Below are 14242 nucleotides of genomic sequence, written 5' to 3' on the forward strand. Positions count from 1 at the left end.
TGACACCTCTTGTCCTGGCTGCTCCCTCCTGCTTGCTCTGTGAGGAATTCCTCACGCAGCAATGTGCAGGAACTGACTGCACAGGATGATACCACATGAGCTACACGTCGATTACTCTGAGCTGCTTTTGTTGGTCATTCCTGAAAGAGCAACTGAAAATTCCCCACGTGATCACTCCCTCTACAGCTCTTGCTTTCCCAGAAACACCAGGCTTGCTGTTTTGTACATTTGCAGGATAAAAGAAATGTAAACATTTAAATAATAATGTATTTTTAAAGGCATAATGGGGTTAGCTAGGTAAAACAACCCATCTCACATCATCTGCAGAAGAAATCCAATATGTTATGGGGTTCACTGGGGAACCAGAGAATATTCAGTTTTATGAGAGGATTAAGTTTTTATTGAATTACGTCTTTATTCAAGGCGCTTTGGTTCACGTACTAAAATAGGGAGTTTCACTCAGTGATCTTTGGACTAGTAAAATTTAAATCATGATAAGAATCTTTTCATGAAACAGTTTTCTTTTTTTCTTTTTTTTTTTTTTTTTGAGACAAAATCTTGCTGTGTCACCCAGGCTGGAGTGCAGTGGCTCTTGGCTCACTGCAACTACCACCTCCCGGATGCAAGCGATTCTCCTGCTTCAGCCTCCTGAGTAGTTACAATTACAGGTGGACACCACCATGCCCAGTAAATTTTTTTTTTTTTTTTTTTTTTTTTTTTTTTTTTTTTTTTTTTTTTAGCAGAAACAGGGTTTCACTATGTTGGTCAGGTTGGTCTCGAACTCCTGACCTCATGATCAGCCCATCTTGGCCTCCCAAAGTGCTGGGATTATAGGCGTGAGCCATCGCGCCCGGCCTATGAATCAGTTCTTTCAACAAAGACTTTGTTGGGGCTGAGGGCTGCCAGACATTGGGTGCCCCTGAAGATTAAGCCAGTTGTGTCTATTGGCCTCTTCTCCAAATAGCCAAAGCAAGTGTGCTCAGTGCCCTGGAGTAGCCCAACGGGAGTGGAATGAATAGCAAAAAAAAAAAAAAAAAAAAAAAGCCTCAGGAAAACTGGGTTGTAGTTATGATTTTTCCATTAATAGTTGAGGCTTCCAAGCTTCTCTGGGCTTCAATTTTATCATCTGTAAAAATAAAAGCATAAGACTATTGGTGATTCCCAAATAGTGATCTCATGTCAAGCTGATGACTTAAAATCCCTCCAGGAGAGGTTGTTAAAGGCAAACATTTCTTAGCATAGATCTGGAAACAACCTAACTGTCCATGAGTAGGAGCGTGGTTAAATAAGTTATGGTCTATCCAACCATAAGTCCCTTTGAAAAGTATGAATTAGATCTGCATGTGTTGATAGAGAAAGAACCCTAAGGAATATCGTCCATTGAAAAAAGTGAAGTGCAGAGCAATATATATGGCAAAATTTCTCTTGTGTAATTGAAAATGCATTGTGTGTGCATGTATGTGTGTGTGCATGTGTGTGTGTGCATGCGTGTATAACTAAAAATGCATTGTGTGTGTGTGTAACTGAAAATGCAGTGTGTGTGCGTGTGTGTGCGTGTAACTGAAAATGCATTGTGTGTGCGTGTGTGTATGAGTGTGTGTGTGCACACGTGTGTGCGTGTAACTGAAAATGCATTGTGTGTGCGTGTGTGTGTGCACGTGTGTGCATGTGTAACTGAAAATGCAGTGTGTGCGCGTAACTTAAAATGCATTGTGTGTGCGTGTGTGTGCATGTGTAACTGAAAATGCATTGTGCGTGTGTGTGTGCGTGTGTGTGCGTGTGTAACTGAAAATGCATTGTGTGTGTGCATAACTGAAAATGCATTGTGTGTGTAACTGAAAATGCATTGTGTGTGTGCATGTGTGTGTGCGTGTGTGTGCGTCTGTGCGTCTGTGTGTGCGTGTGTGTGCGCGTGTAACAAAATGCATTGTGTGCGTGTGTGTGTGCGTGTGTAACTGAAAATGCATTGTGTGTGTAACTGAAAAATGCATTGTGTGTGTGCACGTGTGTGTGCATGTGTAACTGAAAATGCAGTGTGTGCGTGTGTGTGCATGTGTGTGTGTGCGTGTGTAATTGAAAACGCATTGTGTGTGTGCGTGTGTAACTGAAAACGCATTGTGTGTGTGTGTGTGTGTGCATAACTGAAAATGCATTGTGTGTGTGTGTAACTGAAAATGCATTTGTGTGTGTGTGGGTGTGTGTGTGCGTGTGTAACTGAAAATGCATTGTGTGTGTGTGCGTGTGTGTGTAACTGAAAATGCATATATATATATGGTGCAAACTTGCTTTCAGTTTTTGTTTACATGGGGGTATACATGAAATTGTTAACAATGTTTATCTTAAAGTCTAACAGTTCTATGGGCAGAGTAATATTTAAAATATTGCTAATAACAATAGTAATGTTAATAGTTAAGGGCAGATTCACCCCACCTATTTCTGATGTCTTCTTTTTTTTTTTTTTTTTTTTTGGTACCAGTCAACATTTATCTACTAATGTGTTATAATAAGAAGGGGACTTGGTACTGTGGGGAGAACACTGAATGGGCAGTAGTGGATCTGAGTTTAAATCATGTTCTAGTTGAACATTCTCGTGCAAGTAACTTCACTTCCTAGCTCTCAATGTCCTGATTTTTTAAATGTGTTAATAGGACCAACAGTAAAATATGGTGCTTTTATTTTAATTTGCAGGTAGTGTTTATAAGATATCTGGGGAGAAACAAAGGAACACACACATTCAAATACAGAAAACATGAGTAAAGAGCATTGCTAACTCTCAACAAATACTTTAAGGTTCTTTCTTTCTTCACGCTATGGGCTTTATCCTTGAGGAACTGTATAATCTCGTATGGGAGACAAAACAAATTTGTGTGAACCGACTAGAGAATAATATAAAAGCCACATATGACAACCCTGGATTAACCTCATCCTTACAGTTCCCTTTAAAATACTACTCACCTGTAACTCAAGAAAACCAGACTCAGCAATAAATGTAAAACCCAAGTCCCCCGACCACATTTGCGCTGAAATGTAAAACAAAGGGTTAGACAGGTACAGGTTCCTTTATAGTGATAAAATCCTCTGATTCTATTATACAATCTCTAGAAGCAGATCCCAACTGAATAACCTTTTCCCTTGAAACTAGATTCTTCCCTGTTCCATACAGTCCCCATTTCCAATTTAGGGCTTTGACAACGCCATACAACTTCTGTGCACAACATTCTCCAAGATAAGGTCAAGGAGAAGCCTTTACATTATGTCAGCCCCGTTATCTGGGCTCGAGAGCCTCCCTTGGCTCCGCCCAGTCTGGGCAGTGCAGTGAGAGAGGGGACTGGGCTGGGGTGGCCAGGTGGCTGTCTGGTCTGCCTAATCACAAAGACCCCAGTGAGTGTGAGACGAGCACATGACAGGGGTCTGGGCAGGTCAGACTTGACGCCTAACTTGACCCCACTGACAGCCAGAGTTTGATAAAGACATGATTGAATTGGGGATTTCTTTCTGACAGTTTAATGGATGGCTATAATTAGGGGCCTGCTCTGAGGGTGTGGAAACACATAGACCCCATTGTAGTGAGACTAAATGCTATAAAGGTCAAGACCAAAATATGGTATGAAAGAAGCTCAACGTTTTCCAACATGCAGGAGAAGTGAGTCAGTAGCCAAACGCGTTTACTGAGTGTCATCAAGCATACCCACTTCTTTTCGGCTCCTGAGCCTGACAGTTGTCATCAGTGGTGGCTCTCTGAAGCAGAGCTTCAGTCCTTGTGGCTCCAGAGACTAGCACTGTAAGGTGGGGTTGACAGTGTAAACTTCCCTCCTGACCTCAGAAAGCAACTGACTTTCTTTTCTTCTCCTGGAACCATCTCCCTGACCAAAGATAATCACAACAGCAATAACGGAGACACACACATCGAATTTTAATGTTAAATTTAAACAGCATTTGTCAGTTTGTTTATGCTTCTTTGTCAAAACAATGATTAATGAAAGTGGCTTTAAGCCCCAGATAGTTTCTGGGATTTTTAAAAAGCCTTTTTCTTAGAATAAAGGAGTCATGATGCGCCAGCCATAATAAGATCCAACTAAGAATGATCAAAAAAAAAAAAAAAAAAAATACAGTGAGTAATGGCAATAATGTTCTCATGAAAGAAAAACAGCTGAAAACTTAGACATAAATAGAGGGAATTAGTGAACTGCATCCATCAAGGGCTCATAGGCTACCTTTGGAAATACTCTTACCTGGTCACGGTACTAGTGAATTCATTTCCTGGTTAAGTTGGTAAGGTAGGCATCTTGAAAGACATTCATTAGTTAAAGAATCAGATAATTCCAGGACTGAAGGATTCTGGAGGTGCAAGAGTGCCAAGAAGCTGACCCACCTCTGCTGTATGGATTCTGGTGAACAGAAGCTCTGATTCCTTTACGCTGCCGATTCCAATCTGGGGAGCTAAGAATATGAACAAACTTGTTCTGATACAGTAGTCGCTCTTATCTGCACTTTCACTTTCTACAATTTTAGTTACCTGTGGTTAACCGCAGTCCGGAAATAGTAAATGACAAATCTCAGAATTACACATAAGTTTTAAATTATATGCCCTTCTGAGTGGTGTGATAAAATCTCATGCGGTTCTACTCCATCTGCCCACGACGTGAGTCATCCTGTTGTCCGGCATGTCCATGCTGTCAACGCCACGCACGCATGAGTCACATAGGAGCCGTCTTAGTTACTAGATCGACTGTCATTGATTTGAAGTGCTTGTGTTCAAGTGACCCTTGTTTTACTTAATAGTGGCTCCAAAGAACAGAAGTGGTGATGCTGGCCATTTGAACATGCCCAAGAGAAGCTGGAAAGTACTTCCGTTAAGTGAAAAGGTGAGAGCTCTTCACTTAATAAAGGAAAACATAAAAATTTAATACTAAAGTTGCTGAGATCACAGTGAGAATGAATTTGTTATCTGTGAAATTGTGAAGAAGAAAAAAATTCACGTAGTGTTGCTGTTGCACCCCAAACTTTATCATAGTAGCATTAAACCAGGGGTGGAACCCTGCTAAGTGCAGAGCTCTGGATGGCTTTAGCAGTAAGCACACCCCAAAAGTTGGCTATGTAGGGAACTTTTTGTTTCTGAATGACTGGATTTGGTACCGTGTTAACAGAAGGAAACTTTATTTTTCCTCCACTTTGTGTTATAACTCTTTTTCAATTCCTTCTTCCTTCCTGCAGATCCTATGGAACGTTCTGATCTTTTTCAGATATTAAAAATCCAGGGCAATATTTTATTAAACTCCAAGCTCTCAGTCTACCTTTGCCCCGGCTGGGGCTGGGAAACTTGCAGAGACTCGCTCCTTCTCCTTTTGTCCTCCTGGCTGGTCCGCCTCCCACTCTTCCTGTTGCTGTTGGCTCCTTCGGGGCTGGCCAGGGGTGGAAGGAGAAGGGCAGTGGATGGGAAAGGTCTTCCTTACTTGGCAGGCCCACGTGTGATCTGGCATGAGGTCTATCTGAGTTGAGCACCCCAGTGTCCCTCCTTTCTTTCATGGGTGTGTCCCTGGGTTCTTCTAAGCTCCTCCTCTGGGGACTTTCAGCTGTGGTTTTCAAGTGTGGGTGATGCCTCTTTGGTTAGACATTGATGACAGTCTCCCAGCCCATGGCTGGTGGTTCACTGCAGTCTCCTTCTGCTGGGGTTGTCCACCCTATACTCTCTAATTCTGGTGGTCCTCTTGGATAGTTTTCAAACTGCCTCATGCTGATCTCTTCCTCGGGGTTCACATGCGGACCTTGGGAAACGTGTATTTTTGCCCTGCCATTGGTATAGCTCCTTCAGTCTGCCAGCACAGCTTCCACTCCCTGCCCCTAGCCAGAGACTCTCTCTTTCAGAGTTTCTTCCAGTTAAGTGTGACTCAGATACCAGTTCTAGAATCTGCCCCAATTCCAGGAATATATGGCAAGCCCGTAAGAGGTTCTTGAAACTCATGTCACTTGGTCCATGCAGTGGAGGATTAGGAGGGCATTTCAGCATACAGCTATTTTTATTTTTATTTTTTTGGCAGAGTTTTGTTCTGCTGCCCAGGATGGAGTACAATGGTACAATCATGGCTCACTGCAGCTTCAATCTCCTAGACTCAAGCAATCTTTCCATCTCAGCCTCCCAAGTAGCTGGGACCATAGGCTTGTACCACCATGCCTGGCTGATTTTTTTTTTTTTTTTTTGAGAGATGGGGTCTCACTATGTTGCCCAGGCTACAACTTTCTTTCTGAAGAAAACTTACCATTTGTTGCTCCCCCCTAATGGATATTTAGTCTTTTCCTACATAACCTGGAGATGAGTGATAGAACAATGCAAGCAGAACAAATTACTGCTCTTGCCCCTTTCTTTAAATTTGAAGGTAGTTGGTACCTATTGTGCTTAGTGTTAGGGCTTTAGCAGATAGTGAGCTAATAAAGAGAAGTCCCACTCAAACATCCTGTTACACAAGTAATGGACTAAGAAACATTTGAGGATAACTACAGCTGTGGATTCAACATTTGTGTCCCCCACAAATTCACACGTTGAACTCCTAACATCCAGTGTAGAAGGTGGGGCCTTTATGCAGGCAATTAACGTAATTTAGCTTGTAAGGGTAGAGAGTTGATCTGATAGAATTTGAGTCCTTATACTTAATTCTCTTTCTCGTGTGCCCTCCATGTGAGAACGCAGTGAGACGGAGGATGTCTGCAAGCTAGGAAGAGGGCACTCAACAGAACTAAATTGGCTGGCACCTGGATCTTGGACTTCCCAACCCTCAGAATTGTGAGAAAATCAGTGTCTGTTGTTAAAGCCAGTCTGTCTATGGCATTCTTTTAGTTGGCCCGAGCTGACTAACATGACTACTCTGCACTTTCATGACTGTCACCTTTTTAAATGTGAGCATCTGCCCTTCCTTTAATCTGCCCTATAGACCAAACTCCGTTTGCTCACCTCTATGGACAGGCTCTAGTTGGTTACATGTTGGAGTCACACTTTTCACAGGAACAATGAGCACAAGTGAAAATTGGGAATCATCTCACTCTTTGAAAACCTCTTTGGTTGTTCTTAAAATGTAAATATAAAACATGAGATAAGTAGGATAAAGAAAGGGTTAGATGCACAAACTTATAACTAAGATTACTCTCTTGTAAACATGACTTAGATTGTCTTTCTCTTTTGCTGAGGTTGTACGGTAGGATTTGGGTAACATAAATGCACGTTTGATGCAGTGTGACTGTATTCAATTTCAAGGATGATGCCCAGATCAGAACATGCTGTGCTGTCCCAGGGTGGTCTCCTGAGCAAAGGGAACAAGAGTCTCAACTCCAGGACCCAGAGGATGTAGTTCTGTGAATGCTTCCTGAAAGTGCAGTGATGCTGGTGGCCTAAATCTATCCTGCTGTCTCATTTAGTGTCTCATGTTCTCTATGTTATCCTTAATGTATGCTTTTTAAATGCAGATACAGAACTCATACTTACATTTATTTAATCCTCTTTCTTTCAGATTCTGTCCTTTGATGTATTAAAATATATTTATAGATCTTAAAGTATCTCCTCACATGATACTTATTAAATGCAATGGGAAAACCCGTTAACTTTACAGCCTGACAGCCATCCCCATCACCAAATGACCAGTGTAAGGCATAGTGGCATCATGTACCTCTGGATATCATACACTGAGAAGGATATAACACCACTCGGCATATTGCTGAAAAGGCATGACCTCCACTGAACCTTGAGAAAATACCAGACACACACCCAGATGGTGAAACATTCTATAAAATAAAAGTATGTCAATGTCATTAAAGACAAGAAAGACTGAGGACCTAGTTCACAGACTGGAGGAGATTAAGAAGACATACTGACTCAATGCAATGTGGATAAGAAAAAGACCATTAGTAGGAGAATTGGTTCAATTCAAATAAGGCCTGTAGATTAGCTAAGAGTATTATATGAAAAATAATTCATGGTTTTAATAATTTTACTAGGGTTTTATAAGATGTGAATATAAGAAAGCTAGGAAAGGTTTTTGCAACTTTTCTTTGAGTCTATCATCATTACTTTAAACTAGAAGTTTACAAATTGAATTTATTGGGTCCCTCCTCTGTGCCATTCTTTGTGCTGGGAGGAGAGCAGTCAACAAGACACAAGCTCTGCTCGCAGAGGCTCACAGTAGAGTCTGCAGAAGCCATCATGTGCTACTTGTTATGATGAGTGCATGCACAGTCAGGCAATAGGCAAACAGCAGGGCCGTTGGCTGGAGAAAGCTGAAAGTGACATGGAAACTGAATCTCAAAGATGGACTGGAGCTATCCAAATAAATAAATGGCATGTGGAAGAGAGAGATGGGAAGCATTTCAGGCACAGGGCAAATTGTGCAAAGGCAGAGCCCTTTGGGGAACTGTAGGAATAGACCTGAGTGCCTCAGCAGTGTGTCGGAAGTCACGAATGGTGCATGTTAAAGTCTGTCAGCACGAGGGGGAGCAGGACGCAGGGGTCAGCCCAGGAAGGTCTCCTGAAGGCCTACTAAAGAGCTGGGAATGTGAAGCCATTGAAGGGTTCCGAACAGAAATTTGACATGAGATTGATGATGTGGTGCATGCACTCTGGTCATCAATTGGCTAATTGACTGGAGCCACTAATCAACAGCTAGTCTCTGATTCCAGTCAGAGTCAGTGTGGCCAGACGAGGCTACTGAGGTCCTCCAGATGAGAGGGAAGTGGTCTGAGGGGGTGTAGAAATCAGAAAATGCCTCAGTGTCTTTGAATCTCACCTCTCTCCTAAGAAGGGGAAAGGAATTAATGTGAGTACCTACCATGAGCTGAGTTCTGTGCTGGACACTTCACTGTCGTCATTCCTTTATGTGCCTATCAAAGCCTGATGTTAGAGGGATAGTCACCTTCATATTAGTTGTAAGTAGTGGAGGCTCTATAAGGTTCAGTGGTTGACATCCACTCCCTGCGTCACAGAGTGGTGAATGACAGAACTGAGATTCAAGTCCAGGTCTGCATGGCTCCAGGGCTCATCCTGTATTTACTGTAAAATATCACATATAATCTAATGTTATACTCCTCAGCGTCAGATCATTGGCCAGTTGTCTTGGGTAAGGTTTACAACCATGAGAAAGTAGTCTCCAGTGGCTCTTGTTTAGGTCAGACAGACTCTAAGCACACACAGAGCAGGAGTCCCCCTGCCTGGCCCAGCACTGGGCCTGCACAGTCCCTGCGGCGAGTTCTCACCCCACCAGACAGAACTCTGCCCTGTACCCTCCCCAGCCCCTCTGTACCCCAGGCTGCCAGGTGAGTGGAGCTGTGAAAGCATGCTCCAGCTCCTTCACATAGTGTTCCAGTTAGGGATTTATTGAACGATCTTAAGCTATTTCTCATTCAGATTTGTGGCACCATTATTCTCTTTGACACTCAGCTGTGTTTCATGTTCAACTTCGATCCAGGTTCAAAGTATTTCACAAGATGATTTTAGATTATAAACTAAAGAGATCAAAAAGGCAGGAACATTTAAAACAAATTAGGCCTCAAATTACACAATTTCATGACTAAGTCTACAAATGTAATCTTATGTTGCCTCTCCTCTCTGCTCGGGTCCACCATGATATCTTCCTCGTGTTTTCAAGTGAGGTTCTAGATATTTATTCTGAAGACCATTCTCTCTGAGTCCTTATGTCTTACCTCCCTCTGCCCACAAAGAACCCTCTTTCCCTCTGATCATTTAATGTTCCCTCTTAGACTACATCACTTCCAGACCTTTCCATTAACACTTGCAGAGTCTCACACTCCCTCTTCATAAATGTGCTCAACATGGTTCCCACCCCTCCACCTTCCACCCACTTCTAGAAAGCAACACATTTCTCATAGAACACTTTAAGTCCAAGCTTAGGGAAGCCACTTAGCTCCCAGAACTCATGGTAGATATAGTTGCAGGTAATTTGGGCTCTATCCAGCACAGCAACAAATTTTTACCAACTTAGCCTTCATGAGAAGATGGGACCCAGTCCTCCTCCAAGCCCAGTCATAAGCAAAATGTAATAGCAAAGCTCTGGGTTCTTTTGGGACCAAACCACTTAAAAACAGAATACGAAGAGAACATTTTAATCCTTAGAATTCAGGTATTTATCACCTAGAAATATAGCCATTTCCATGTTGCCAGGTACCTTAGGCTACTTGAGCAAGACCTCAAGGCTGGTTTGATTGCTATGAATGCTAAGCCAGTCACCTGGGTGAACAGCAAAGTAAGATTTTAAACAATAGTCCGGGAAGGTCCTTTGCAAGGGAGAAATTTGGCTTAACCCCAAAGAATAAATTTTTAATGGTGGAAACTATGTGTAGCATATTAGCAGCAGGTGAAAATTTTTCTGCAGGAGGCTCCTGCCTTCTAGGCATTCCCGTTTGTCTGCCTCTGATCCAGACCTTCAGAATTTGCTATCATGTCCAGGTAGTTTGGTGCAGGTGGGAACATCTCAAGTAATGTTTGATATTGAGTGGTGAATACATATGGTTTTCTCAAACTTCCTTTGCTCCTTCGTTTATTCATTCATATAATCAGAAAATGTTTGTTTGGGTACCAGAGATCCAGATATGAGGTTATGACTTTTAAAGAGTTTATACTGTATCAGAGAGAAACACATGTTAGTGGAAAACAGCATACAATCAGGAAGTGCTATTGTGGTTATGTAAAAGGCCCCGTGGAACACACAGAGACAAGAACGAGTTCTGCTTGAGGATCATGAAGTGCGCTGTGGCGGAGACTGTGTTTAAAGTTGCGGTTGGACACCTTCACTAAGAGGTGAGGTCAAAGGGGCAGCCTGCGAGGAGGGCATTTCAGGCAGGAGTAGGGTGACCTACTATCCTGGTTTGCTGGGGGCTGAGCGGGTTGCTGGGGATCCAGGACTTTCACCGCTAAAACCAGAATAGTTCTCAGACAAACTCAGATGGTTAATCGTCTTAGGGAGGGGTAAATTTATGCTAAGCATGAGAATGATTTGGCCTTTCCCGTTTCCACAGTAGTGATCTGTTCTATGTAGTCAGTGTCTCTTTTCTCTTTAGATATCTTTTTTCTTGCCTAGCAAAAGTTTTACTTATTGTGGTTTATTTGTAGTAAGAGTTTTAAGATCCACTTTCTATAACACGTCACATCTCATTTGCTCTCCCAAACCAGTGCAATGCTTCAGTGAGTCCTCAAGCAGAAATAAAGAATTGAGATGTGTTCTTACCTCTTGCTTTTAGCCTCCCCTTCTTTCTTTCTTGTGCCTCTTTCTTCCTTCTGCCAACTTCCTCCTCCTTCCCAGCCTCTGTCTTTTCTTTGGCACCAAGTACATTCTCTTTTTCTGAGGAAGCAGCAGAGGAGCCGACGTGATCCAGAGAACTTGCTCTTGGTTCTGGAAGCAGAGATGTAGGAATGGACCAACAAGGCATTTACAAAATTCATTTAGAATCTCAAGAAAGAAACAGCTAACAGTATAATCATAGTAACAACATTTTGATTTCTTCAGAAGCACTCCAGTAGCTTCACCCGCATCAGTTAATCTTGTGCAGTGAGGAGGTGTCATTCCCTCTAGCCTGGCAGATTCTGTTTGGTTACAGTATTTATAGAGGCTCCTTTTCAGAGTCCAATTCTCTGCCCCTTTCTCCTGATAAATCTCTAAGTGGGTGGAAATACATTTATACCTTCCCTCCTTTAAAAATGAAACATGAGACTAGAGACGGACAATCTGAATCTCCCATGTTCACATATGTAACACAGCTCTGTATCATATTTTCAGATGCAATTTCCCATCTCTATACTTAACAACCACATGAACAAGTGGACCAGGAATGGGATCACATGGAAGTTTAAAAGCGTAAAACAAAAGCGGGGTCAGCTGAACAGCCTGCAGGTCCCTGAAAGTGGGGCTGTGAGTGCTGGGTCCATCAAGATGCCCTCAGCACAGTGCTCACCCCCGGGAAGAGCTCACTCTGTATGTCTTGACTTCCTGATTGATGAGTGTGCAGTGAGAATAAATCAAACCAAAGACCAAGGATTCTAGCTCTCTTAACAAGTGAAAACCAACTGGGAGGATGTTGTCAGTGGCACCTCCTCCCTTACACCATCAGCTTTCATAACCAACATCATCCCAGTGTCCTATTGACGCTTCTTAACCCCCAACAGCCCAAAGCTGTGATGTCCAAACAAAGCCTCTGTTTTCCGGGAAGCAGATGATATTCCCATAAAGTCCTCTTTATTTTTATTCCATCAGATTGGGAGAGAGAGTACAAGTAAGTAAAAGTTACAGGTTCTAACATCAGACCTGTCCTCCACTCCTGGCTGTCGCTTACTACCTGTGTGACTTGGGCAAATCATTTTTTTATCTCAGAGCCTTTCCTTTATCTGTAGAACAAAGATAGCCAGATTACCTCAAAAGATTGCTGTGCAATTCAGCCGGGATAAGACTGGGGACATGAGGGTCTTCAGGGACTCCAGCTTCTTGAAGGTTACCGGTTGGCTGACCCAAGAGGAAAAGAGAGCTCTGAAGGATGTCTCATTAGCACTTTAAAATGGGTATCAGGTTTGCTCATGTCCGATTGGCTAGAACTGGTCACATGGTACCACCCAACCAGGAAGAGTCTGGAAAGTACAGTTATCACAGGTGCCAGGAAGGCACAAAACTGGGAATATTTGGCAATCAGTACAGCGTGCAAAGTACCTAGCACTATGACTGGCACGTTCTTTGTGTTTTAGTTCAGATCTGTTATCTATAAAATGTTGTACATGTATTGTTTAGTATATTCAAAAGTGTTAATTGCTGATAGTTGATGTATTACATCCTCCTTTTCAGAAGTTCCTACAGCTAAATAGAAAATTCCTGGAGTGACTCAGCTCTCAGCCAGTAACTCAGTTAGTGGAAAGATTTGGAAGGTTTCCTGAAGGAGGTGGAATTTAAACCGGATTTTGATGTCTGGGTAAGCATCTCAGTAGTAAGCTATCAGGTAGAGCTTTTGATGCATGGCACAGTGTCTGAGTTATTTGCGCATATAATTTATTTATTTATGATTTGCCCATTTGTTTATCCAGTTATTCATTAAATGTTTACCAAATGTTTATATGTGCCAGGCACTGGAGATATTATCATGGAAGAAAGCAAAGATGTTTCTCTCTGTGAAGCTTGCAGTTTAGTAGAAGACACTAAACAAAACAAAAACAAACAAAAAGAGTCAATATAGCAATAGTATGGTGGGTGGTGATACAGTTATCAGTGAATGAAACGGAGTAGGGAGTAGATGGGCCAAGGTTACAGAGAATGCGAGGATGTTGCCATTTTGTTTGGGGTGGTCAGAAAAGCAATCGAAGAGGCAGGCTCTGTGCAAATCTAAGAGCGGGGCATTCAGACAGAGGGACCAGCAAGGGCCACTGCTTTGTGGGGAGAGCCTTCTGGGCCTATTTGAGTAAAGAGTGAAATGGTGGAAAGAACAGAAAGTAGGTTTGGGTTATTATCCGGGTTTTAATCTTGGCTCCGTTGTTGATTTGCTCCTGTGCTTGGAGCTGGCAATATAACAAAATGGTTGTGAGGATCCATTGGGAGCTAGGCTGCTTGGGTTGGAATCCCAGCTCTGTCCTTTCCTAACTGGGTAAGTGGGGTGAGTTATTTCTCTCTCCAAGCTTCAACTCCTCCATCTGTAAATGGGGCTGGGGACTCTCATACTTCACACAGTCTTTGGGAGAATTAAATGACTTAATCCACATGGAACATTGAAACCGGGCCTTGACATGTCGTGAGCCGTCTCTCATGTTAGATATTTCTATTAGAGCAAGTTATTTCCCCTCTCTGGGACTTAATACCATTGTCCACCGATTGTGAGCTTTGGAGACATGTTCTCTTTAGCTTCTCTCCGGAAATCTGAGGCTAATTTATGTTACTCTGTGGACCATTTGCTTGTCATTTGTTCTCTCTCTGCTCGGGAACTGTGTTTTTTTACCGTCCTCTTGCTGGATTCAGCTTCTTTCCAGTGAAGTCGAGCATGGGGTCCTTCATTTGTCTTTGCTAGACTTCCACTTCTCTCTGCCTCATTGGTGGGCTTTATTCCTTCCTGGAACTTTTTACACCACTTCAGTACATTTTGTTGATTAGAAACATTCTCTCCACAGACTTCAATCCACTGGCAAAGGATCTCTGTAGCAGAAACTTTAAAACATGAAACTGCAGTCTGCTTTCTGTTTGCAGACCAAGCATCTGGGAAAGATGCCATTTGAACTAGG

At 42.5% G+C, this 14242-nt stretch overlaps 1 long non-coding RNA gene across 1 annotated transcript; it reads right to left on the reverse strand.

Annotated features, from left to right (window-relative positions):
- Positions 1-312: 312 nt before the first annotated feature.
- On the reverse strand, positions 313-4604 carry LOC141584748 (uncharacterized). The gene is made up of 3 exons (XR_012517952.1): positions 4233-4604; positions 2956-3020; positions 313-1126 (listed from the first exon to the last, which is right to left on the reverse strand). It is a non-coding gene; the product is annotated as an uncharacterized LOC141584748 (long non-coding RNA).
- Positions 4605-14242: the final 9638 nt, after the last annotated feature.

The sequence above is a fragment of the Saimiri boliviensis genome, chromosome 6 (assembly GCF_048565385.1).
Source record: "Saimiri boliviensis isolate mSaiBol1 chromosome 6, mSaiBol1.pri, whole genome shotgun sequence".
NCBI classification, from domain to species: Eukaryota; Metazoa; Chordata; class Mammalia; order Primates; family Cebidae; genus Saimiri; species Saimiri boliviensis.